This window comes from Panulirus ornatus, chromosome 2, assembly GCF_036320965.1.
Source record: "Panulirus ornatus isolate Po-2019 chromosome 2, ASM3632096v1, whole genome shotgun sequence".
Lineage (NCBI taxonomy): Eukaryota > Metazoa > Arthropoda > Malacostraca > Decapoda > Palinuridae > Panulirus > Panulirus ornatus.
The window spans coordinates 87081239-87108491 of NC_092225.1; the positions used below are offsets into that span (position 1 = coordinate 87081239).

At 42.2% G+C, this 27253-nt stretch overlaps 1 protein-coding gene and 1 pseudogene across 5 annotated transcripts in view; both read right to left on the bottom strand.

Annotated features, from left to right (window-relative positions):
* Nucleotides 1–27253, bottom strand: part of LOC139757955 (uncharacterized) — a 751714-nt gene that overhangs the window by 417550 nt on the left and 306911 nt on the right. The gene's annotated exons all lie outside the window — the stretch shown is intronic.
* On the bottom strand, nucleotides 7236–18299 carry LOC139753222 (uncharacterized; annotated as a pseudogene).

Below are 27253 nucleotides of genomic sequence, written 5' to 3' on the forward strand. Positions count from 1 at the left end.
TTTTATCGAGGATGTAAGGCATGTGTACGTGTAGGAAGAGAGGAAAGTGATTGGTTCTCAGTGAATGTAGGTTTGCGGCAGGGGTGTGTGATGTCTCCATGGTTGTTTAATTTGTTTATGGATGGGGTTGTTAGGGAGGTAAATGCAAGAGTTTTGGAAAGAGGGGCAAGTATGAAGTCTGTTGGGGATGAGAGAGCTTGGGAAGTGAGTCAGTTGTTGTTCGCTGATGATACAGCGCTGGTGGCTGATTCATGTGAGAAACTGCAGAAGCTGGTGACTGAGTTTGGTAAAGTGTGTGGAAGAAGAAAGTTAAGAGTAAATGTGAATAAGAGCAAGGTTATTAGGTACAGTAGGGTTGAGGGTCAAGTCAATTGGGAGGTGAGTTTGAATGGAGAAAAACTGGAGGAAGTGAAGTGTTTTAGATATCTGGGAGTGGATCTGGCAGCGGATGGAACCATGGAAGCGGAAGTGAATCATAGGGTGGGGGAGGGGGCGAAAATTCTGGGGGCCTTGAAGAATGTGTGGAAGTCGAGAACATTATCTCGGAAAGCAAAAATGGGTATGTTTGAAGGAATAGTGGTTCCAACAATGTTGTATGGTTGCGAGGTGTGGGCTATGGATAGAGTTGTGCGCAGGAGGATGGATGTGCTGGAAATGAGATGTTTGAGGACAATGTGTGGTGTGAGGTGGTTTGATCGAGTGAGTAACGTAAGGGTAAGAGAGATGTGTGGAAATAAAAAGAGCGTGGTTGAGAGAGCAGAAGAGGGTGTTTTGAAGTGGTTTGGGCACATGGAGAGAATGAGTGAGGAAAGATTGACCAAGAGGATATATGTGTCGGAGGTGGAGGGAACGAGGAGAAGAGGGAGACCAAATTGGAGGTGGAAAGATGGAGTGAAAAAGATTTTGTGTGATCGGGGCCTGAACATGCAGGAGGGTGAAAGGAGGGCAAGGAATAGAGTGAACTGGAGCGATGTGGTATACCGGGGTTGACGTGCTGTCAGTGGATTGAATCAAGGCATGTGAAGCGTCTGGGGTAAACCATGGAAAGCTGTGTAGGTATGTATATCTGCGTGTGTGGACGTATGTATATACATGTGTATGGGGGGGGGGCCATTTCTTTCGTCTGTTTCCTTGCGCTACCTCGCAAACACGGGAGACAGCGACAAAGTATAATAAAAAAAAATAACATACCTTCCCCTCCACGTTCCCCAGATACACTCCCCAACTGCAAAACCTCACCAACACGCCCAACAACTATCTCTGGAGATTTCAGTGACCATGATTCCCTTTGGCTCAAAAGTCACACCCACGATCCACTGATCAACAAGGAGAACCACTCATAAACCAACTGCAACCTCTCAATACCCTAAGCCTACACAATCAGCAAACCATACATCTATCCCAAAACTTCCAGCAGTCAACCTCCATAGATATCTGAAATCCCTTCTCTCAAAGAACAAACAAACATACTCATGAGCAACTACTAAAAAAATCAGTCTCACACAAACCTCACACCTAAGATTACCATTTAAAACCTACACAAAATCCATCCTGAAACAATTGTTCACCCACCTTTCACTCCTACTTACATATACCAACCAATTAAAACTTTTATACTCTCTCCTGTCCTGACAGCATTCCAAACTTTCATATAAAAAAATAACACTCAATTTGCAATCCAAGCACTTTAAAGATAATTTTTTTAATTTTTTTTATTTTGCTTTGTCGCTGTCTCCCGCGTTTGCGAGGTAGCACAAGGAAACAGACGAAAGAAATGGCCCAACCCACCCCCATACACAATGTATATACATACACGTCCACACACGCAAATATACATACCTATACATCTCAATGTACACATATATACACACACACAGACACGCACATATATACCCATGCACACAATTCACAGTGTCTGCCTTTATTCATTCCCATCGCCACCTCGCCACACATGGAATACCATCCCCCTCCTCCCTCATTTGTGCTAGGTAGCACTAGGAAAAGACAACAACAGCCCCATTCGTTCACACTCAGTCTCTAGCTGTCATGCAATAATGCCCGAAACAACAGCTCCCTTTCCACATCCAGGCCCCACACAACTTTCCATGGTTTACCCCAGACGCTTCACATGCCCTGATTCAATCCACTGACAGCACGTCAACCCCGGTATACCACATCGATCCAATTCACTCTATTCCTTGCCCTCCTTTCACCCTCCTGCATGTTCAGGCCCCGATCACACAAAATCTTTTTCACTCCATCTTTCAACCTCCAACTTGGTCTCCCACTTCTCGTTCCCTCCACCTCCGACACAAAATCCTCTTGGTCAATCTTTCCTCACTCATTCTCTCCATGTGCCCAAACCATTTCAAAACACCCTTTTCTGCTCTCTCAACCATGCTCTTTTTATTTCCACACATCTCTCTTACCCTTACATTACTTACTCGATCAAACCACCTCACTCCACACATTGTCCTCAAACATCTCATTTCCAGCACATCCATCCTCCTGCGCACAACTCTATCCATAGCCCACGCCTCGCAACCATACAACATTGTTGGAACCACTATTCCTTAAAACATACCCATTTTTGCTTTCCGAGATAATGTTCTTGACTTCCACACATTCTTCAAGGTTCCCAGGATTTTTGCCCCCTCCCCCACCCTATGATTCACTTCCGCTTCCATGGTTCCATCCGCTGCCAGATCCACTCCCAGATATCTAAAACACTTTACTTCCTCCAGTTTTCCTCCATTCAAACTTACCTCCCAATTGACTTGACCCTCAACCCTACTGTACCTAATTACCTTGCTCTTATTCACATTTACTCTTAACTTTCTTCTTTCACACACTTTACCAAACTCAGTCACCAGCTTCTGCAGTTTCTCACATGAATCAGCCACCAGCGCTGTATCATCAGCGAACAACAACTGACTCACTTCCCAAGCTCTCTCATCCACAACAGACTTCATACTTGCCCCTCTTTCCAAAACTCTTGCATTCACCTCCCTAACAACCCCATCCATAAACAAATTAAACAACCATGGAGACATCACACACCCCTGCCGCAAACCTACATTCACTGAGAACCAATCAATTTCCTCTCTTCCTACACATATACATGCCTTACATCCTCGATAAAAACTTTTCACTGCTTCTAACAACTTTCCTCCCACACCATATATTCTTAATACCTTCCACAGAGCATCTCTATCAACTCTATCATATGCCTTCTCCAGATCCATAAATGCTACATACAAATCCATTTGCTTTTCTAAGTATTTCTCACATACATTCTTCAAAGCAAACACCTGATCCACACATCCTTTACCACTTCTGAAACCACACTGCTCATCCCTAATCTGATGCTCTGTACATGCCTTCACCCTCTCAATCAATACCCTCCCATATAATTTACCAGGAATACTCAACAAACTTATACCTCTGTAATTTGAGCACTCACTCTTATCCCCTTTGCCTTTGTACAAAGCCACTATGCACGCATTCCGCCAATCCTCAGGCACCTCACCATGAGTCATACATACATTAAATAACCTTACCAACCAGTCAACAATACAGTCACCCCCTTTTTTAATAAATTCCACTGCAATACCATCCAAACCTGCTGCCTTCCCGGCTTTCATCTTCCGCAAAGCTTTTACTACCTCTTCTCTGTTTACCAAATCATTTTCCCTAACCCTCTCACTTTGCACACCACCTCGACCAATACACCCTATATCTGCCACTCTATCATCAAACACATTCAACAAACCTTCAAAATACTCACTCCATCTCCTTCTCACATCACCACTACTTGTCATCACCTCCCCATTTGCGCCCTTCACTGCAGTTCCTATTTGCTCCCTTGTCTTACGCACTTTATTTACCTCCTTCCAGAACATCTTTTTATTCTCCCTAAAATTTAATGATACTCTCTCACCCCAACTCTCATTTGCCCTCTTTTTCACCTCCTGCACCTTTCTCTTGACCTCCTGTCTCTTTCTTTTATACACCTCCCACTCAATTGCATTTTTTCCCTGCAAAAATCACCCAAATGCCTCTCTCTTCTCTTTCACTAATAATCTTACTTCTTCATCCCACCACTCACTACCCTTTCTAATCAACCCACCTCCCACTCTTCTCATGCCACAAGTATCTTTTGCGCAATCTATCACTGATTCCCTAAATACATCCCATTCCTCACCCACTCCCCTTACTTCCATTGTTCTCACCTTTTTCCATTCTGTACTCAGTCTCTCCTGGTACTTCCTCACACAAGTCTCCTTCCCAAGCTCACTTACTCTCACCACCCTCTTCACCCCAACATTCACTCTTCTTTTCTGAAAACCCATACAAATCTTCACCTTAGCCTCCACAAGATAATGATCAGACATCCCTCCAGTTGCACCTCTCAGCACATTAACATCCAAAAGTCTCTCTTTCGCGCGCCTGTCAATTAACACGTAATCCAATAATGCTCTCTTGCCATCTCTCCTACTTACATACGTATACTTATGTATATCTCGCTTTTTAAACCAGGTATTCCCAATCACCAGTCCTTTTTCAGCACATAAATCTACAAGCTCTTCACCATTTCCATTTACAACACTGAACACCCCATGTATACCAATTATTCCCTCAACTGCCACATTACTCACCTTTGCATTCAAATCACCCATCACTATAAACCTGGTCTCATGCATCAAAACCACTAACACACTCATTCAGCTGCTCCCAAAACACTTGCCTCTCATGATCTTTCTTCTCATGCCCAGGTGCATATGCACCAATAATCACTCATCTCTCTCCATCAACTTTCAGTTTTACCCATACTAATCGAGAATTTACTTTCTTACACTCTATCACACACTCCCACAACTCCTGTTTCAGGAGTACTGCTACTCCTTCCCTTGCTCTTGTCCTCTCACCAACCCCTGACTTTACTCCCAAAACATTCCCAAACCACTCTTCCCCTTTACCCTTGAGCTTCGTTTCACTCAGAGCCAAAACATCCAGGTTCCTTTCCTCAAACATACTACCTATCTCTCCTTTTTCACATCTTGGTTACATCCACACACATTTAGACACCCCAGTCTGAGCCTTTGAGGAGGATGAGCACTCCCCGCGTGACTCCTTCTTCTGTTTCCCATTTTAGAAAGTTAAAAATACAAGGAGGGGAGGATTTCCGGCCCCCCACTCCCGTCCCCTCTAGTCGCCTTCTACGACACGCGAGGAATGCGTGGGAAGTATTCTTTCACCCCTATCCCCAGGGATAAAAGATATCTTTTAAAGATATCTTCAACTGTTCTTGGCTACATTGGTTGGTTGTTTGGGCTTCAGGTCTATCAATTGCCAGGGTTATTAAGGCAATCAATGTAAGCTACATTCACCAACCGAAAAATCTTTAACACCTTCTTTAGGTGTTAAAAATAACTCTAAGATCACACAAACTCTCACTATGCATGTGGCCTATGTCTTGGCTATACAACAAAGTCCCTAACATATGGAAACTTGCCAACATTATAACAAAACCAAAATCTTCCAATTCCCTCTCCTCTTACTGACCTATATCACTTCTATTTTCTGTATCCAAACTATGAAAAAAATTAACCACAACAGAATCAAACAAAACATACCACTCTCACTTAAATAACATGGCTTCAGACCCAAACACTATTAACATGCTACACAATGACTTCACACAACATATCTTAAGATAGATTCAAAACACCAGAACTCCCTCTCCTACGCAGTTCTTGTGGCAGATGTCAACAAAGCACCTGACATAGTCCCAAGAGACATCCTCACAGAAAAAATACAAGTAGATGACCAATTTCATAACCAGCCACATTGCAAGAGTCACTCTCAATGGCTCACCTCTAAACCACAAACTCTACAATGGATATCCCTAGGGTATTCTTTATCTAACTTTCTTCAATCTCTTTCTACACAACCTCCAACCACCCCAAGCAAACCTCAACATGAAGGTCCTTTCATAAGCGCATGACCTCACAATAACATCACAATATTCCGACGCCACAATAGCAACAGAATATCTGCATCTCCTCATAAGTCTTCAATGACGCTTTTGACCCCAAACAGAAATGAAGCCAGCTTACATCCTCCAGTCACCACGAGTGGACAATCACTCCCACTGAACAAAATACCAACCACTCTAGGCATCATGTACAACACACAACATTCACTCCCCACACCAATAACAGCACAAAAGCAACACACACACACACTAAATGCTCTCACAACACTAACTGGCACCAGAATTAGGGAAAAAAATCCCTCAACATCCTCTACAAACTAATCAGCATCTCCACTTTAAACTGTGCCTCATCTGCATGGTCTTCTGTCCTCTCAAAAGCAAACATAACTATACCACAAAACACACAAAATAATGCACTCAGAACAACTCAACATGCTCGACACAATGGCACTTGACCCCTCCCACCAAAACCCACTCTATAACTAACCACCAATCCCACTCTGCAACTATCCACCAACTCCTAAGTAGAAATACAAAGCTTATCCTTACCTTAAACTTCCATAATCTCTACTTACAGATCCACAATCCCCAACAAATAACACTGACAAAACACACATAGACTTAAACAACCCAACAAGCACTTAGCAACTGCCTTCCCAACCGAGTCTAACACTACAATCCACCAGAGATACATTTCTCAGATATCACATTCCCCAGACAAACACACGAGTCATACTCTCCTCCTATCTAGCCTCTGGACAACATCCATCCTTACAGAATTACAAAGGCCACTTCAACACATCCCAAGATCCCTTATGCCTGCAATGCATTTACCATAATGAAGACATCAGGCACTACTCTATTGGCCTATACAGATGCAAACATGTCACAACAATGTGGCCTTTGGTTCTAATCAGTGAACATGGCCAGCTTCCTGAAAGCTGCAAGAGCCTCATAAAGACAGAAAGGACTCCTGGGGCAACTAGGCAGGAAGTAAGACCAAGAAACCAGCGATTCCATAAAATTCCTTAAGTTTTTGATAATTTCATGTTTTTATTTCACTCAAGGACTTCAGGAGGTGACTACAATATCAAGGAATTTCACAATATCACTGAATGACTGTCATCATTTTTAAACTATATCAATAACCTTAATTCATTTAGGGGACAGGGATTACTCCGTGTCATTCATGCTTTGCCCAGGAACCTTAGAATTACATAAGGCATATGATATTTGAGCTATCATATTTCTACTTTATTAGCTAGTTACTGTTCTACATTATCGCAATGAACATGAACAACTAAGAATTTATTGTTTTAGTTTCAAATCATTTCGTACAGTTGTCTGACAAGGATTCTTAAAGTACATAAGGAAAAAAAACACACACTAAAGGTTATCAAATATTCTGTTTTAACCCTTGAACATCTAAGAAATCATTGATACATGTAGTTTTAAAACATCACTTGTGATCAGCTCAAATATAAAGTTAAAGACTATGTACCTGAGAATGTCATCAATATTTCATGTATGGAAACCACCTGCATATCTACAATTTCATTGTTCAAATTGGAAAACACCCCAGGTGATTATGACAAACATAAAAAGCTCAAACTATTTATCAAAAAAAGCTTATCTGTTTAATCTTAAAACATCCCTTGCAATTATGTCAAATAAAACACTCCAAAAAAGTCCACTAGACAATGTTCATTTCATTAACACAGGTCAAGTACTATGGCACCTAGAGTTGCACTTCACCTTAGCTTTCAAGCATTTGCACTGATTTGTTTGGTACTTCTTCCCTCCACTGCAGTTACATTTCTTAAATCCTTGTCCACCACAAGCAAAGTAAGTGATGACAGCTGTATGTAATGACACAGAGTTGCCCTGTTTCACATCATCAGCTCTTAACAATTGATGAGGACAGAGATCAAACTGGTTTCTGGAGTACTATTACTTCACAACCCTATCCTTTATGGCAATCTCATATTGGTCCACACCATTAAGTTCCTGTTGATAATGACTCTCAACACCTCAACCATGGCCCACTTCCAGGAAAGGGATTATGATACTGTCCCTATTGTTATCACCTTTGAGATCTAAGTGGCTGTATTTTATCATACTTTCCACATGAGATATCTGACCAGTGTATGCCTCAGTTCGAAACTTCCTGATCTGATCTGAGTCGTCTTCCAGGGACTGTAGGGTTGGTAGAGGTGGACTGTCTATTACAGATTGTGTTGCGGTGGTGGCTTTAGGGGATACAGGTTGCAGTTTGGAGTCATCACAATGCTGGTAAACAGAGTCTGCATATCAATGATAATGTATGTTGAAGGCAATGTTTTGTTATCTCTGCTGTTGTATCTGGTAAGGTATCACCAGAGACTAGAGCAAGGTCATCCTCATTATCCACCTCAACAATCCCTTCTGTGGGTAGTGATGAAGATGTAACACCAACACGAGCCTCAAAACCAAACACAGTTGAGTATAGAGAACATTCGATTCCTGAATGGTAAGAAGAGTTCTGAAGCTATTCAAACTTGAGACCTATTATCAAGTTGTGAGTGTTGTTATCCACCAGCCAGACCACTAACATATCCTTGATATCAACAGTGGTGCATTCCACAGAACCTAGACTTCATGGGTGACAAGGATTGGCAGGAGCCAAAGTTATGCTTGGCAAAATCATCTTCAGTTCTGTGATCAACTGAACCAAAGTTATGCTTGGCAAAATCATCTTCAGTTCTGTGATCAACTGAGATGTGAATTAAAAGCCATTATCATTCTGAAAACGGATGGGACAAGAAGAAGTTAGAGAACAGCCAATAGTTGGAAGGCAACTTCTGCAATAGTTTACTCTGTAGAGGTCAAAGTCTGGGTGCACCATGATCTACTTGTAGTTAGAGCAGGGCATGGCTTGCACGTCTAACAGAAAAAACTGTCCTCTGGACGCAAATTCCTTATGGAAAACAAGATAAACAACCACATCCTAGATCACTGGTCTCTCTCTAGTTTGGTATTCCACACACATGGATTTGAATACTTCCAGGGCCTTGGTGAATATGTTTGCATACTTTAGTCACATCCTCAGTAACCTGTCGCAACATAAGCATGCTCAACAACATCCAGAGTTTCTTCAATAGTTACAAAGCAGAAGGGGGTTTATCCAGAATAGCAAGTTTCTTTATCAGCTTTTCTACATCATTGCAATGGAGGATTTCATACCTGAAAATAGTAATATGATAAGTGAAAAAGATCTCATCTTATTAGAGTAATACTCACTACACTCAAATTGTTCTACTATATTTTAGAACTAAAATACTGTGTATCAACCATTCATCATTAATAAAGTAAGTCATAATCAAAACAGATAATAGTTTGACTAAATTGCAAAAAATAACCAAATTTATATGCTGGATATGCCAGATATTAGATTTATGGCAAATGTAAGTATGATCAACTTACTTGCACAAGTGGTAATAAGTCACTTCTTCCCTTAGTACGAGTATTCACACCAGCAGATTTCACTTTCCATAATACTGTGGTATTCTTTTTTTGGTAGATGAAATCTTGATTAAAGAAGTGTCAGCAAGGAAACTACAATAACCTGGCTTGCGGGTAGTCTCTTGTACAAAGTATCTCATACAACAGCAACATTTTTGTCATGTCCTAGGTTCAGTCCGATCACTGTCTTAAATAAGTTTACAAATATCAACCTGCTTCCTGGGCAAGTACAAAAGTCATAGAGAAATCCCAAGCAATCTCTTCAAAAAGATTACAGTTAATCAGTGACAGTGTAAAGACACTAACAAAAATGAGAGGACATAGTAAAATTCCTAAATATCTTAACTTCCTGAAGTCTCCGAGAGAAAAAGTAAATGTGCAAAATAACCAAAACTTCCAGGAATTCCATAAAATCTCTGGTTTCCTTATCTAGCTGTAATAAATAAATAAATAAATAGATAAATAAATAAATAAATAATGAAAGGATAAGAGAGATGTTTGGTAATAAAAAGTGTGTGGTTAAGAGAGCAGAAGAAGGATTGTTGAAATGAATTGGACATAGATTGAGTGTGGAAAGTCTGACAAAAAGGATATAAGTGTCAGAGGTGGAGGGAACAAGGAGAAGTGGGAGGCCAAATTAAAAGTGGTAGTGGGATGGAGTGAAAAACATTTTGAGTGATCAGGGCCTGAACATACAGGAGGGTGAGGGATGTGCAAGGAATAAATTGAACTGGAATGACGTAGTATACCAGGGTCGATATGCTGTCAATAACCTGAACCAGGGCATGAGAAACATCTGGGGTAAACCACGGAAAGGTCTGTGGGGCCTGGATGTGGACAGGGGGCTGTGGTTTCGGTGCATTACACATGACAGCCAAGACTGAGTGTGAACAAATGAGGCCTTTTTTTGTCTATTTTCCTGGCACTACCTCATTGAAGTGGAGGTTAGCAATGCTGTTTTCTGTGGGGCATAGTGTCGCCAAGAATGGATGAGGGCAAGCAAGTATAAAAATGTACAAATGTATATATGTGTATATTATTTTTTTTTATTATTATCATTTTGCTTTGTCGCTGTCTCCCGCATTTGCGAGGTAGCGCAAGGAAACAGAAGAAAGAAATGGCCCAACCCACCCCCATACACATGTATATACACACACGTCCACACACGCAAACTTACACACCCATACATCTCAATGTACACATATATATACACACACAGACACATACATATATACCCATGCACACAATTCACACTGCCTGCCTTTATTCATTCCCATCGTCACCTCGCCACACATGGAATACCATCCCCTCCCCCCTCATGTGTGCGAGGTAGTGCTAGGAAAAGATAACAAAGGCCCCATTCGTTCACACTCAGTCTCCAGCTGTCATGCAATAATGCCCGAAACCACAGCTCCCTTTCCACATCCAGGCCCCACACAACTTTCCATGGTTTACCCCAGACGCTTCACATGCCCTGATTCAATCCACTGACAGCACGTCAACCCCGGTATACCACATCGATCCAATTCACTCTATTCCTTGCCCTCCTTTCACCCTCCTGCATGTTCAGGCCCCGATCACTCAAAATCTTTTTCACTCCATCTTTCCACCTCCAATTAGATCTCCCACTTCTCCTCGTTCCCTCCACCTCCGACACATATATCCTCTTGGTCAATCTTTCCTCACTCATTCTCTCCATGTGCCCAAACCATTTCAAAACACCCTCTTCTGCTCTCTCAACCATGCTCTTTTTATTTCCACACATCTCTCTTACCCTTACATTATTTACTCGATCAAACCACCTCACACCACACATTGTCCTCAAACACCTCATTTCCAGCACATCCACCTCCTGCGCACAACTCTATCCATAGCCCACGCCTAGCAACCATACAACATTGTTGGAAGCACTATTCCTTCAAACATACCCATTTTAGCTTTCCGAGATAATGTTCTCGACTTCCACACATTCTTCAATGCTCCCAGGATTTTCGCCCCCTCCCCCACCCTATGATTCACTTCCGCTTCCATGGTTCCATCCGCTGCCAGATCCACTCCCAGATGTGTATATATATATATGCATATGTGTGCATGTTGATCTGTAAAGGTATACGTATGTACATGTATGGGAGTTCATGTACATAAATCTGTATATAAGTGGACAGGCTGTTCTTTGTCTGTTTCCTGGCACTACCTAACTGATGCAGAGAACAGCAATTAAGTGGGAGTAGGAGGCAGAGTGTAAAAAAGTAAATTCCAGCTTTATGTTGGTAAAACTGAAAGTGGATGGAGAGAGATGGGTGATTATTGGTGCCTATGCAAGTGCTTTAGGAGCAACTGAATGAGTGTGTTAGCAGCTTAGATGCACGACACCAGGTTATAGTGATGGGTGATTTGAATGCAAAGGTGAGTAATGTGGCAGTTGAGGATATAATTGGTGTACATGGGGTGTTCAGTGTTGTAAAAGGAAATGAAGAGCCTGTGGATCTGTGCTGAAAAAGGGCTGGTGATTGGGAGTACCTGGTTTAAAAAGAGATATTTATTTATCTATTTACTTATTTTGCTTTGTCGCTGTCTCCCACGTTAGCAAGGTAGCGCAAGGAAACAGACGAAAGAATGGCCCAACCCGCCCACATACACATGTATATACATACACGTCCACACACGCAAATATACATACCTATAACTCTCAATGTACACATATATATACACACACAGACATATACATATATACACATGTACATAACTCATACTGTCTGCCTTTATTTGTTCCCATCGCCACCTCGCCACACATGGAATAACAACCCCCTCCCCCCTCATGTGTGCGAGGTAGCGCTAGGAAAAGACACCAAAGGCCCATTCGTTCACACTCAGTCTCTAGTTGTCATGTAATAATGCACCGAAACCATAGCTCCCTTTCCACATCCAGGCCCCACACAACTTTCCATGGTTTACCCCAGACGCTTCACATGCCCTGGTTCAATCCACTGACAGCATGTCGACCCTGGTATACCACATCGATCCAATTCACTCTATTCCTTGCACGCCTTTCACCCTCCTGCATGTTCAGGCCCCGATCACTCAAAATCTTTTTCACTCCATCTTTCCACCTCCAATTTGGTCTCCCACTTCTCCTCGTTCCCTCCACCTCTGACACATATATCCTCTTGGTCAATCTTTCCTCACTCATTCTCTCCATGTGACCAAACCATTTCAAAACACCCTCTTCTGCTCTCTCAACCACACTCTTTTTATTTCCACACATCTCTCTTACCCTTACATTACTTACTCGATCAAACCACCTCACACCACATATTGTCCTCAAACATCTCATTTCCAGCACATCCACCCTCCTGCGCACAACTCTATCCATAGCCCACGCCTCGCGACCATAGAACATTGTTGGAACCACTATTCCTTCAAACATACCCATTTTTGCTTTCCGAGATAATGTTCTCGACTTCCAAACATTCTTCAAGGCTCCCAGAATTTTCGCCCCCTCCCCCATCCTATGATTCACTTCCGCTTCCATGCTTCCATCCGCTGCCAGATCCACTCCCAGATATCTAAAATACTTTACTTCCTCTAGTTTTTCTCCATTCAAACTTACCTCCCAATCGACTTGACGCTCAACCCTACTGTACCTAATAACCTTGCTCTTATTCACATTTACTCTTAATTTTCTTCTTTCACACTTTACCAAACTCAGTCACCAGCTTCTGCAGTTTCTTACATGAATCAGATACCAGCACTGTATCATCAGCGAACAACTACTGACTCACTTCCCAAGCTCTCTCATCCACAACAGACTGCATACTTGCCCCTCTTTCCAAAACTCTTGCATTCACCTCCCTAACAACCCCATCCATAAACAAATTAAACAACCATGGAGACATCACACACCCCTGCCACAAACGTACATTCACTGAGAACCAATCACTTTCCTCTCTTCCTACACGTACACATGCCTTACATCCTCGATAAAAACTTTTCACTGCTTCTAAGAACTTGCCTCCCACACCATATATTCTTAAAACCTTCTACAGAGCATCTCTATCAACTCTATCATATGCCTTCTCCTTTTGGAAGGAGGTAAATAAAGTGCGTAAGACAAGGGAGCAAATGGGAACTTCAGTGAAGGGGGCTAATGGGGAGGTGATAACAAGTAGTGGTGATGTGAGAAGGAGATGGAGTGAGTATTTTGAAGGTTTGTTGAATGTATTTGATGATAGAGTGGCAGATATAGGGTGTTTTGGTCGAGGTGGTGTGCAAAGTGAGAGGGTTAGGGAAAATGATTTGGTAAATAGAGAAGAGGTAGTAAAAGCTTCACGGAAGATGAAAGCCGGCAAGGCAGTGGGTTTGGATGCTATTGCAGTGGAATTTATTACAAAAGGGGGTGACTGTATTGTTGACTGGTTGGTAAGGTTATTTAATGTATGTATGATTCATGGTGAGGTGCCTGAGGATTGGCGGAATGCTTGCATAGTGCCATTGTATAAGGCAAAGGGGATAAAAGTGAGTGCTCAAATTACAGAGGTATAAGTTTGTTGAGTATTCCTGGTAAATTATATGGGAGGGTATTGATTGAGAGGGTGAAGGCATGTACAGAGCATCAGATTGGGGAAGAGCAGTGTGGTTTCAGAAGTGGTAGAGGATGTGTGGATCAGGTGTTTGCTTTGAAGAATGTATGTGAGAAATACTTAGAAAAACAAATGGATTTGTATGTAGCATTTATGGAAAAAGAGAGATATACAGAAGTATATGCATGTGAGTAGGAGAGACATATGGTCAGAGGGCATTATTGGATTATGTGGTAACTCACGAGCATGTAAAAGAGAGAATTATACATGTTAATGTGCTGAGAGGGGCAGCTGGAGGGATGTCTGATCACTATCTTGTGGAGGCAAAGGTGATAATTTGTGAAGGTTTTCAGAAAAGAAGAGTATGTTGGGGAGAAGAGAGTGGTGAGAGTAAGCGAGCATGGAAAGGAGACTTGTGTCAGGAAGTACCATGGGAGATTGAGTGTATATTGGCAAAAGGTGAGAACAAATGATGTAAGGGGAGTGGGGGAGGAATGGGATGTATCTAGGGAAGCAGTGATGGCTTGTGCAAAAGATGCATGTGGCATGACAAGGGTGGGAGGTGGGCAGATTAGAAAGGATAGTGAGTGGTAAGATGAAGATGTAAGATTGTTAGTGAAAGAGGAGAGAGAGACGTTTGGGCAATTTTGCAGGGAAGAAGTGCACATGACTCGGAGATATATACAAGAAAGTGGCAGGTGGTCAAGAAAAAGGTACAAGAGGTGAAAAAGAGGGCAAATAAGAGTTGGGGTGAAAAAGTATCATTAAATTTTTGGGAGAATAAAAAGATGTTTTAGTAGGAGGTAAATAACGTGCCCAAGAAAAGAGAACAAATGAGAACATTGGGGGGAAGGGGGCAAATGGGGAGGTAATACCAAGTAGTAATGAAGTGAGAAGGAGATGGACTGAGTATTTTGAAGGTTTGTTGAATGCGTTTGATGATATAGGGCGTTTTGGTCAGGGTGGTGTGCGAAGTGAGAGGGTCAGGGAGAATGCTTTGGTAAACAGAGAAGAGGTAGTGAAAGCTTTACGGAAGATGAAAGTCAGCAAGGTGGCAGGTTTGGATGTTTGGATGGTATTTGTGGAATCTATTAAAAAAAGGGGGTGTCTGTGTTGCTGATTGGTTGGTAAGGATATTCAACATATGTATGGATCATGGTGAAGTGCCTGAGGAGTAGCAGAGTGCATGCATAATGCCATAGTACAAAGGCAAAGGGGATAAAGGTGAGTGTTCAAGTTACAGAGGCATAAGTCTGTCAAGTATTAATGGGAAATTATATGGGATGGTATTGATTGAAAGGGTAAAGGCATGTACAGATCATCAGATTGGGGAAGAGCAGCGTAGCTTCATCAATAATTGAGGATGTGTGGATCAGGTGTTTGCTTTGAAGAATGAACGTGAGAAATACTTAGAAAAACAGATGGAGAAGGCATATGATAGGGTTGATAGAGATGCTTTGTGGAAGGTTTTAAGAGTATATGGTGTAGGAGGTTAAGTTGCTAGAAGCAGTGAAAAGTTTTTACCAGGGATGTAAGGCATGTGTACAAGTAGGAAGAGAGGAAAGTGATTGGTTCCCAGTCAATGTCGGTTTGTGGCAGGAGTGCGTGATGTCTCCATGGTTGTTTAATCTGTTTATGGAAGGAGTGGTGAGGGAGGGGCAAGTATGCAGTCTGTTCTGGATGAGAGGGCTTGGGAAGTGAGTCAGTTTTGTTGTTTGCTGATGATACAACACTGGTGGCTGATTTAGGTGAGATACTGCAGAGGTTGTTGACTGAGTTTAGTAAAGTGTATGAAAAAAGAAAGTTGAGAGTAGATGTCAATAAGAGCAAGGTGATCAGGTTCAGTAGGGTTGAGGGACAAGTTAATTGGGAGGTAAGTTTGAATATCCCTGGGGATAGGGGAGAAAGAATACTTCCCATGCATTCCCCGCGTGTTGTAGAAGGCGACTAAAGGAGATGGGAACGGGGGGCTAGAAGCCCTCCCCTCCTTGTATTTTAACTTTCTAAAAGGGGAAACAGAAGGAGTCAAACAGGGAGTGCTCATCCTCCTCGAAGGCTCAGACTGGATTGTCTAAATGTGTGTGGATGTAACCAAGATGAGAAAAAAGGAGAGATAGGTAGTATGTTTGAGGAAAGGAACCTGGATGTTTTGGCTCTGAGTGAAATGAAGCTCAAGGGTAAAGGGGAAGAGTCGTTTGGGAATGTTTTGGGAGTAAAGTCAGGGGTTGGTGAGAGGACAAGAGCAAAGGAAGGAGTAGCACTACTCCTGAAACAGGAGTTGTGGGAGTATGGGATAGAGTGTAAGAAAGTAAACTCTAGATTGATATGGGTAAAACTGAAAGTGGATGGAGAGAGATGGGTGATTATCGGTGCTTATGCACCTGGGCATGAGAAGACAGATCATGAGAGGCAAGTTTTTAGGAGCAGCTGAGTGAGTGTGTTAGCAGCTTTGATGCACAAGACCGGGTTAAAGTGATGGGTGATTTGAATGCAAAGGTGAGTAATGTGGCAGTTGAGGGAATAATTGGTGTACATGGGTTGTTCAGTGTTGTAAATGGAAATGGAGAAGAGCTTGTAGATTTGTGTGCTGAAAAAGGATTGGTGACTGGGATTACTTGGTTTAAAAAGAGAGATATACATAAGTACACATATGTAAAAAGAACAAGTGGCCAGAGAGCGTTACTGGATTACGTATTAATTGATAGGCACATGAAAGAGAGACTTTTGAATGTTAATGTGCTGAGAGGTACAACTGGAGGGATGTCTGATCATAATCTTATGGAGGCGAAGGTGAAGATTTGTAGAGGTTTTCAGAAAAGAAGAGAGAATGTTGGGGTGAAGAGAGTGGTGAGAGTAAGTGAGCTTAGGAAGGAGACTTATGCGAGGAAGTACCAGGAAAGACAGTGCAGAATGGAAAAAGGCAAGAGCAAAGGACGTAAGGGGAGTGGGTGAGGAATGGGATGTATTTAGGGAAGCAGTGATGGCTTGCACAACCACAATCTTTTTATTACCACACATCTCTCTTACCCTTTCATTACTTACTTGATCAAACCAACTCACACCACATACTGTCCTCAAACATTTCATTTCCAACACATCCACCATCCTCTGCACAACCCTATCTATAGCCCATACTTCACAACCATATAACATTCTTGGAACCACAATTCCTTCAAACATACCCATCTTTGCTCTCTCAGATAACATTCTTGCCTTCCACATATTCTTCAACACTCCCAGAACCTTCACCCACTCCCACACCCTGTGACCCACTTCTGTTTCCATGGTTCCATCCACTGCTAAGTCCACTCCCAGATATCAAAAACACTCCACATCCTCCAGTTTATCTCAATTCAAACTTATATTCATTTATTATACTTTGTCGCTGTCTCCCGCATTAGAGAGGTAGCGCATGGAAACAAACGAAAGAATGGCCCAACCCACGAATATACTTATGTATATACATACACATCCACACACGCACATATACATACCTATAAATTTCAACATACACACACACACACACAGTTGTTCGCTGATGATACAGCGCTGGTGGCTGATTCATGTGAGAAACTGCAGAAGCTGGTGACTGAGTTTGGTAAAGTGTGTGGAAGAAGAAAGTTAAGAGTAAATGTGAATAAGAGCAAGGTTATTAGGTACAGTAGGGTTGAGGGTCAAGTCAATTGGGAGGTGAGTTTGAATGGAGAAAAACTGAAGGAAGTGAAGTGTTTTAGATATCTGGGAGTGGATCTGGCAGCAGATGGAACCATGGAAGCGGAAGTGGATCATAGGGTGGGGGAGGGGGCGAAAATTCTGGGGGCCTTGAAGAATGTGTGGAAGTCGAGAACATTATCTCGGAAAGCAAAAATGGGTATGTTTGAAGGAATAGTGGTTCTAACAATGTTGTATGGTTGCGAGGCGTGGGCTATGGATAGAGTTGTGCGCAGGAGGATGGAGGTGCAGGAAATGAGATGTTTGAGGACAATGTGTGGTGTGAGGTGGTTTGATCGAGTGAGTAACGTAAGGGTAAGAGAGATGTGTGGAAATAAAAAGAGCGTGGTTGAGAGAGCAGAAGAGGGTGTTTTGAAGTGGTTTGGACACATGGAGAGAATGAGTGAGGAAAGATTGACCAAGAGGATATATGTGTCGGAGGTGGAGGGAACGAGGAGAAGAGGGAGACCAAATTGGAGGTGGAAAGATGGAGTGAAAAAGATTTTGTGTGATCGGGGCCTGAACATGCAGGAGGGTGAAAGGAGGGCAAGGAATAGAGTGAATTGGAGCGATGTGGTATACCGGGGTTGACGTGCTGTCAGTGGATTGAATCAAGGCATGTGAAGCGTCTGGGGTAAACCATGGAAAGCTGTGTAGGTATGTATATTTGCGTGTGTGGACGTATGTATATACATGTGTATGGGGCGGGGTTGTGCCATTTCTTTCGTCTGTTTCCTTGCGCTACCTCGCAAACGCGGGAGACAGCGACAAAGTATAATAAAAAAATATATATATATATATATATATATATATATATATATATATATATATATTTTTTTTTTTTTGCTTTGTCGCTGTCTCCCGCGTTTGCGAGGTAGCGCAAGGAAACATACACACCCACACAGCTTTCCATGGTTTACCCCAGACGCTTCAAATGCCCTGATTCAATTCACTGACAGCACGTCAACCCCGGTATACCACATCGATCCAATTCACTCTATTCCTTGCCCTCCTTTCACCCTCCTGCATGTTCAGGCCACGATCACACAAAATCTTTTTCACTCCATCTTTCTACCTCCAATTTGGTCTCCCACTTCTCCTCGTTCCCTCCACCTCCGACACATATATCCTCTTGGTCAATCTTTCCTCACTCATTCTCTCCATGTGCCCAAACCATTTCAAAACACCCTCTTCTGCTCTCTCAACCATGCTCTTTTTATTTCCACACATCTCTTTTACCCTTACGTTACTTACTCGATCAAACCAACTCACACCACACATTGTCCTCAAACATCTCATTTCCAGCACATCCATCCTCCTCCACACAACTCTATCCATAGCCCACACCTCGCAACCATACAACATTGTTGGAACCACTATTCCTTCAAACATAACCATTTTTGCTTTCCGAGATAATGTTCTTGACTTCCACACATTCTTCAAGGCTCCCAGAATTTTCGCCCCCCTCCCCCACCCTATGATCCACTTCCACTTCCATGGTTCCATCCGCTGCCAGATCCACTCCCAGATATCTAAAACACTTTACTTCCTCCAGTTTTTCTCCATTCAAACTTACCTCCCAACTGACTTGACCCTCAACCCTACTGTACCTAATAACCTTGCTCTTATTCACATTTACTCTTAACTTTCTTCTTTCACACACTTTACCAAACTCAGTCACCAGCTTCTGCACTTCCTCACATGAATCAGCCACCAGCGCTGTATCATCAGCGAACAACAACTGACTCACTTCCCAAGCTCTCTCATCCACAACAGACTTCATACTTGCCCCTCTTTCCAAAACTCTTGCATTCACCTCCCTAACAACCCCATCATAAACAAATTAAACAACCATGGAGACATCACACACCCCTGCCGCAAACCTACATTCACTGAGAACCAATCACTTTCCTCTCTTCCTACACGTACACATGCCTTACATCCTCGATAAAAACTTTTCACTGCTTCTAACAACTTGCCTCCCACACCATATATTCTTAATACCTTCCACAGAGCATCTCTATCAACTCTATCATATGCCTTCTCCAGATCCATAAATGCTACATACAAATCCATTTGTTTTTCTAAGTATTTCTCACATACATTCTTCAAAGCAAACACCTGATCCACACATCCTCTACCACTTCTGAAACCACACTGCTCTTCCCCAATCTGATGCTCTGTACATGCCTTCACCCTCTCAATCAATACCCTCCCATATAATTTACCAGGAATACTCAACAAACTTATACCTCTGTAATTTGAGCACCCACTCTTATCCCCTTTGCCTTTGTACAATGGCACTATGCACATATTTCGCCAATCCTCAGGCACCTCACCATGAGTCATACATACATTAAATAACCTTACCAACCAGTCAATAATACAGTCACCCCCTTTTTTAATAAATTCCACTGCAATACCATCCAAACCTGCTGCCTTGCCGGCTTTCATCTTCCGCAAAGCTTTCACAACCTCTTCTCTGTTTACCAAATCATTTTCCCTAACCCTCTCACTTTGCACACCACCTCGACCAAAACACACTATATCTGCCACTCTATAATCAAACACATTCAACAAACCTTCAAAATACTCACTCCATCTCCTTCTCACATCACCACTACTTGTTATCACCTCCCCATTTGTGCCCTTTACTGAAGTTCCCATTTGCTCCCTTGTCTTATGCACTTTATTTACCTCCTTCCAGAACATCTTTTTATTCTCCCTAAAATTTAATGATACTCTCTCACCCCAACTCTCATTTGCCCTCTTTTTCACTTCTTGCACCTTTCTCTTGACCTCCTGTCTCTTTCTTTTATACATCTCCCACGTAATTGTATTTTTTCCCTGCAAAAATCGTCCAAATGCCTCTCTCTTCTCTTTCACTAATAATCTTACTTCTTCATCCCACCACTCACTACCCTTTCTAATCAACCCACCTCCCACTCTTCTCATGCCACAAGCATCTTTTGCAATCCATCACTGATTCCCTAAATACATCCCATTCCTCCCCCACTCCCCTTACTTCCATTGTTCTCACCTTTTTCCATTCTGTACTCAGTCTCTCCTGGTACTTCCTCACACAAGTCTCCTTCCCAAGCTCACTTACTCTCACCACCCTCTTCACCCCAACATTCACTCTTCTTTTTCTGAAAACCCATACAAATCTTCACCTTAGCCTCCACAAGATAATGATCAGACATCCCTCCAGTTGCACCTCTCAGCACATTAACATCCAAAAGTCTCTCTTTCGCGCGCCTGTCAACACGTAATCCAATAACGCTCTCTGGCCATCTCTCCTACTTACATACGTATACTTATGTATATCTCGCTTTTTAAACCAGGTATTCCCAATCACCAGTCCTTTTTCAGCACATAAATCTACAAGCTCTTCACCATTTCCATTTACAACACTGAACACCCCATGTATACCAATTATTCCCTCAACTGCCACATTACTCACCTTTGCATTCAAATCACCCATCACTATAACCCGGTCTCGTGCATCAAAACCACTAACACACTCATTCAGCTGCTCCCAAAATATATATATATTACTTGAATCGCCATTTCCCACATAAGCAAGGTAGCGCCAGGAAACAGATGAAGAAAGACCCATCCACTTGCATACACGCATATATTCACACACACTCATACACGTACACTTACATAAAATATATTCACACATATATACACACAGACATGTACATATATATACCCATGTACATATTCATACGTGCTTGCCTTCATCCATTCCCGGTGCAACCCCACCCCACAGGAAACAGCATCATCACCCCCTGCATCAGCAAGGTAGTGCCAGGAAAATAGACAAAAAAGGCTATATTCGTTCACACTCAGTCCAACTCCCTATCCACTTCCAAGCCCCACAGACCTTTCTATGGTCTACCCAAGATGTTTCACATGCCCTGGTTCTATTCATTGATAGGACATTGAGCCCGATATACCACATCATTCCAATTCACTCTATTCCTTGCACATCTCTCACTCTCCTGCATGTTAGGGCCCCAATCACTAAAACTTTTTTTTACTTCATCCTTCCACCTCCAATTTGTTTCCTCCACCTGACACATACATCGTCTTAGTCAACCTTTCCTCACTCATTCTCTCCATATGTCCAAACCATTTCAACACACCCTCTTCTGTTTTCTCAACCTCACTCTTACCCTTTCATTACTTACTCGATCAAACTATATATACATCCTGTCCTAGAGTTCCTTCATCTTTATGAAGTTCATGCAGCAATCAGTAAGCTGGCGAAATCCACTGGTTGGGCCCATAGTTCATGAATGGTAATGTGTATGAGTCTAAGGGAAGAGAGTGCAGGGCAATTCAGTAGTAAGTACTCAGTCTCTTAACTGTGGTTGTTACATCATGGTCATGAAGGATCTTGCGATATTCTGAAACAGTCTTCGTCGTGTTACAGGGATGGGTGATGTGCAGAGAATAAATGAGAAAGTGTGTTTCACGTTTGTCTGAGGGGTTTTGCTTCTGATGAGCATAAGTCTGATGGGGTATAGATTAAGAATGAGTTGGGAGAATGGATATTTTGTGCCTAAAAATCTATTTCAGTGCATATGTGTTTTGTCAGTGTTATTTTTGTTGGGAGTTTAGGGATGTGTGAGGAGATGCTGCTCAAGTGTGAGACAGGGATAAACCTATCTCTTTCTATTTGGGGGTTAGTGATTAGTTAGGGAAAGGTTTGGGTAGTAAATTTCTAGTGCTACTGCATAAAACTGAGCACAAAGCATGTTGAGGTAGGATTGTATTGGGAAGATCTTTGTTTCAATGAGTACATGTTGAGTGTTTGTGGTTGCTAAGCACCCAATACCTGTTATGAGTGCACTGTTTTGTGTGGGTTGCAGGTTTACTATACATGCTTTTGGTAGTAAGGCAGACTTGAAAGGTGAGACACAGTTTAGAATGGAGTAGATAACTTGCTGTAAAGGAGAATAAGCGACCATTTTTCATGTCCAAATCTCATGCCGGTTAGTATCCAAAGAAATTCATTTTGTGTGTTGCTTTTGTGTTGATGATATTGGTGTGGGAAGAGAATGCCAGTGTGTGTGTCTTATGTGATACCTTGAATGGTTAAATGTTTTGATCAATGGGAGTGGTGTTCCATTCCAGGTTATTCGATGATTTGGTCTGGATTGGAGTCTGTCTGGGGTTAAAAGTGTGAATGAAGATTTCCGTGGAGATGCAGGCACTTCTGTTCTTGGTGAACCAGTGTTTCAGCTGTGTAATTTAGTTTTGCGTATTTGTTGCTGCTACTGTGGTATCAGAGTATCATGATGTAACTGTGTGGTCATTTGCATGTGAAAGGGACCGTCATGTTATCTGTCAAGATAATGGGAAGTCATATGACATAAGAAGAGACTGAAGAGGGTTGATGGAAGAAGTACTTCTTGGGAAAATTCACTGCTGAGTTTATTCTATGGGTGAAGGTATTATGAGTGACATGGCAGCTAGCTCTGAAATTGACTAACCACTTCTTATCATTATTGTGGAGGGTGATGACGTATCTTTTGTGTGAGAATGCGTCAGGGGACAGCATTGAATGCTTCTTGGTCTAATGTTTGTGTGAGGATGCATCAGGGGACAGCATGGAATGCTTCTTGGTCTAATGCCACTAGTACTGTGCAAGAGGGAGGCTCTAGTTGATCAAAGCCATCTTGGCTACTTTGTGTGAGGTCAGTGTGTAGTGTCTGCACGGGCCGCTAACAAGCAAAGGCCCATATCGGACCAAGCAGAGGTCAGATGATCTTAGAAAAAAAAATAAGTGTCTGGGTATGAAGCCATTTAGTGTGGGTTAGGGATTTTGCTGTGTGGCCAGGAGTGGCTGAAGATATTGGTATGTACTGCATTAAAAATGGGTCAAAGTGTTTAACAAGCATGTTTGATAAGTTATATAGGCCTGTACAATGAGAGTTCTTTAAGGTCTAAATTTTTCCAGATTGTACCACTGGGAAAGAAGGGTGAGAGGCCATTTGTTTCTAGACAGATTTTGTGTAGGTTTCTCATGACTTTCCTGTAAAGGAGTGGGATTAGTTTGTGGCTGATTTTTGAGTTGTGTCTCATAATTATATTTGTATCTTCTTTGGGAGAAGGGATGCCATTGGAATTAGTCAGTACTTTATTAGTGGAGGAATGATTGGTATGGCAATTGTGCCAGAGTTGGAGGCTGTGGGTTTTGTGGTTCACTGTGTTGAGGAAGGAATGCCAGTTCTCAGTTTGTCTTTGAATGACTTGGATGCTGTTGTTGTTATTCAGAGTTTGGAACTATTGCTGATTTCTACTGATGGTGAGTGGTTGTCTCTGAGTTGGTTTCTTTGCCTTATGAGGTATGTAATTCAAAAGGAAAAGTGTGGGTTATAAATGTTTTAATGTCCTTGTGGTATGTGCCCTTTGCTAGCTTAGTTGCAGGTGTTAGTGATGTAAGAGACTGGGTGATTTTGGGACAGGAAATCATCTATACTGAGGTTTTGGAGCTTTTACCCATGAACCATGTAAAGGTTGGCCAGTCTGCTTTCCTGTAATTTGTGCAAGTCTTCTGGATGGTCATATGGATTGTGAGGGCCAAATGGAGAGTTATCAGAATGGGTAGAACTTCAGAGGAGACAGTTCATGTAGAATGCTCCAGATGGTCCCTGTATGCAGGGTTGGTGAATAGATGATGATGTCTGGTGAGGCTGACTGATGAGGATATTGAGAGGTTACAGTTGGTTTATAAAAAGTTCACCTTCATGAGCTTCGGAGGAACTGATGAGCCAAGTGGTATAGTGGGCATTGAAATCTCCACAGATATAAGTGTTGGGTATGATGGTCAGGTCTTGATGATAGGAATATCACTGGAGAAGCATGTGGAGGAGGGAGGTATGTTGGAGCTGATTATTATGTACTTAGCATTTTCTATTTATCTATTTATATCTATCATACTCTGTTGCCATCTCCTCCGCACATGCACATATACATACCTATACATTTAAACATAAACATACATATACATACACAGACATATACATATACACACATGTACATATTCATACATGATGTATTCATCCATTCCTGCTACCACCCTGCCACATATGAAATGGCAACCCACCCCCCTCCATCGAGGTAGCACTAGGAATAGACAACAAAAAAGACCAAGTCCGTTCACAATCAGTCTCTAGTTGCCATGTGTAATGCACCAAAACCACAGCTCCCTTTTCACATCCAGGCCACACAAAACTTTCCATGGTTTACCCCAGATGCTTCACATGCCCTGGTTCAATCCACTGACAGCACGTCGACCCCAGTATACCACATCATTCCAATTCACTCTATTCCTTGCACGCCTTTCACCCTCCTGTATGTTCAGGCCCACATCGCTAAAATTTTTTTCACTCCATCCTTCCACCTCCAATTAGGTCTCCCTCTTCTCCTTGTTCCCTCCACCTCTGACACATATATCCTCCTTGTTAATCTTTCCTCACTCATTCTCTCCATGTGACCAAACAATTTCAATACACCCTTTTCTGCTCTCTCAACTACACTCTTTTTATTACCACACATCTCTCTTACCCTCTCATTACTTAATCAAACCACTTCACACCAAATATTGTCCTCGAACATCTCATTTCTAAAACATCGACCCTCCTCCGAACAACCCTATCTATAGCCCATGCCTCACAACCATATAACATTGTAAGAACCACTATTCCTTCATACATACCCATTTTTGCTCTCAGAGATAACGTTCATGCCTTCCTCACATTCTTGAATGCTTCCAGAACCTTCGCCCCCTCCCCCACCCTGTGACTCACTTCCGCTTCCATGGGTCCATCTGCTGCCAAATCCACTCCCAAGTATCTAAAACACTTCATTTCCTCCAGTTTTTCTCCATTCAAACTTACCTCCCAATTGACTTGTCCCTCAACTCTACTGTCCCTAATAACCTTGCTCTTATTCTCATTTACTTTCAGCTTTCTTCTTTCACGCACTTTACCAAACTCAGTCACCAACTTAAGCTGTTTCTCACTCGAATTAGCCACCAGCACTGTATCATCAGCAAACATCAACTGACTCACTTCCCAAGCCCTCTCATCCACAACAGACTCCATACATGCCCCTCTCTCAAAAGCTCTTGCATTCATCTCCCTAACAACCCCATCCATAAACAAATTAAACAACTATGAGGACATCACGCATCCCTGCCACAAACTAACATTTACTGGGAACCAATCACTTTCCTCTCTTCCAACTTGTTTACATGCCTTACATCCTCCATAAAAACTTTTTACTGCTTCTAGCAACTTACCTCCCACACCATATACTCTTAGTAACTTCCACAGAGCATCTCTATCAACTCTATCATATGCCTTCTCCAGATCCATAAATGCTACATACAAATCCATCTGCTTTTCTAAGTATTTCTCACATACATTCTTCAAAGCAAACACCTGACCCACACATCCTCTACCACTTCTCAAACCACACTGCTCCTCCCCAATATGATGCTCTGTACATACCTTTACCCTCTCAATCAATACCCTCCCATATAATTTACCAGGAATGCTCAACAAACTTATACCTCTGTAATTTGAACACTCACCTTTATCCCCTTTGCCTTTGTACAATGGCACTATGCATGCATTCCGCCAATCCTCAGGCACTTCACCATGAACCATACATACAATGAATATCCTCACAAACCAGTCAACAGCACAGTCACCCCCTGTCTTAATAAATTCCACTGCAATATCATCCATACCTGCCTCTTCTCTGTTTACCAAATCATTCTCCCTAACCCTCTCACCTCGCACACCACCTCCACCAAAACACCCTATATCTCCCACTCTATCATCAAACACATTTAACAAACCTTCAAAATACTCACTCCATCTCCCTCTCACTTCACCACTACTTGTTATTACCTCCCCATTTGCCCATTTCACCAATGTTCCCATTTGTTCTCTTGTCTTATGCACTTTATATACTTCCTTCCAAAATATCTTTTTATTCTCCCTAAAATTTAATGATACTCTCTCACACCAACTCTCATTTGCCCTCTTTTTCACCTTTTGTACCTTTCTCTTGGCCTCTTGCCTCTTTCTTTTATACATCTCCCAGTTATTTGCACTACCTCCCTGCAAAAATCGTCAAAATGCCTCTCGCTTCTCTTTTATTAACAATCTTACTTCTTCATCCCACCACTCACTACCCTTTCTAATCTGCTCACCTCCCACCTTTCTCATGCCACAGGCATCTTTTGTGCAAGCCATCACTGCTTCCCTAAATACATCCCATTCCTCCACAAGTTTCCAAGCTCTCTCACCACTCTCTTCACCCCAACATTCTCTTCTTTTCTGAAAACCTCTACATATCTTCACCTTCACCTCCACAAGATCAGACATCCCTCCAGTTGCCTCTCTTAGCACATAAACATCCAAAAGTCTCTTTA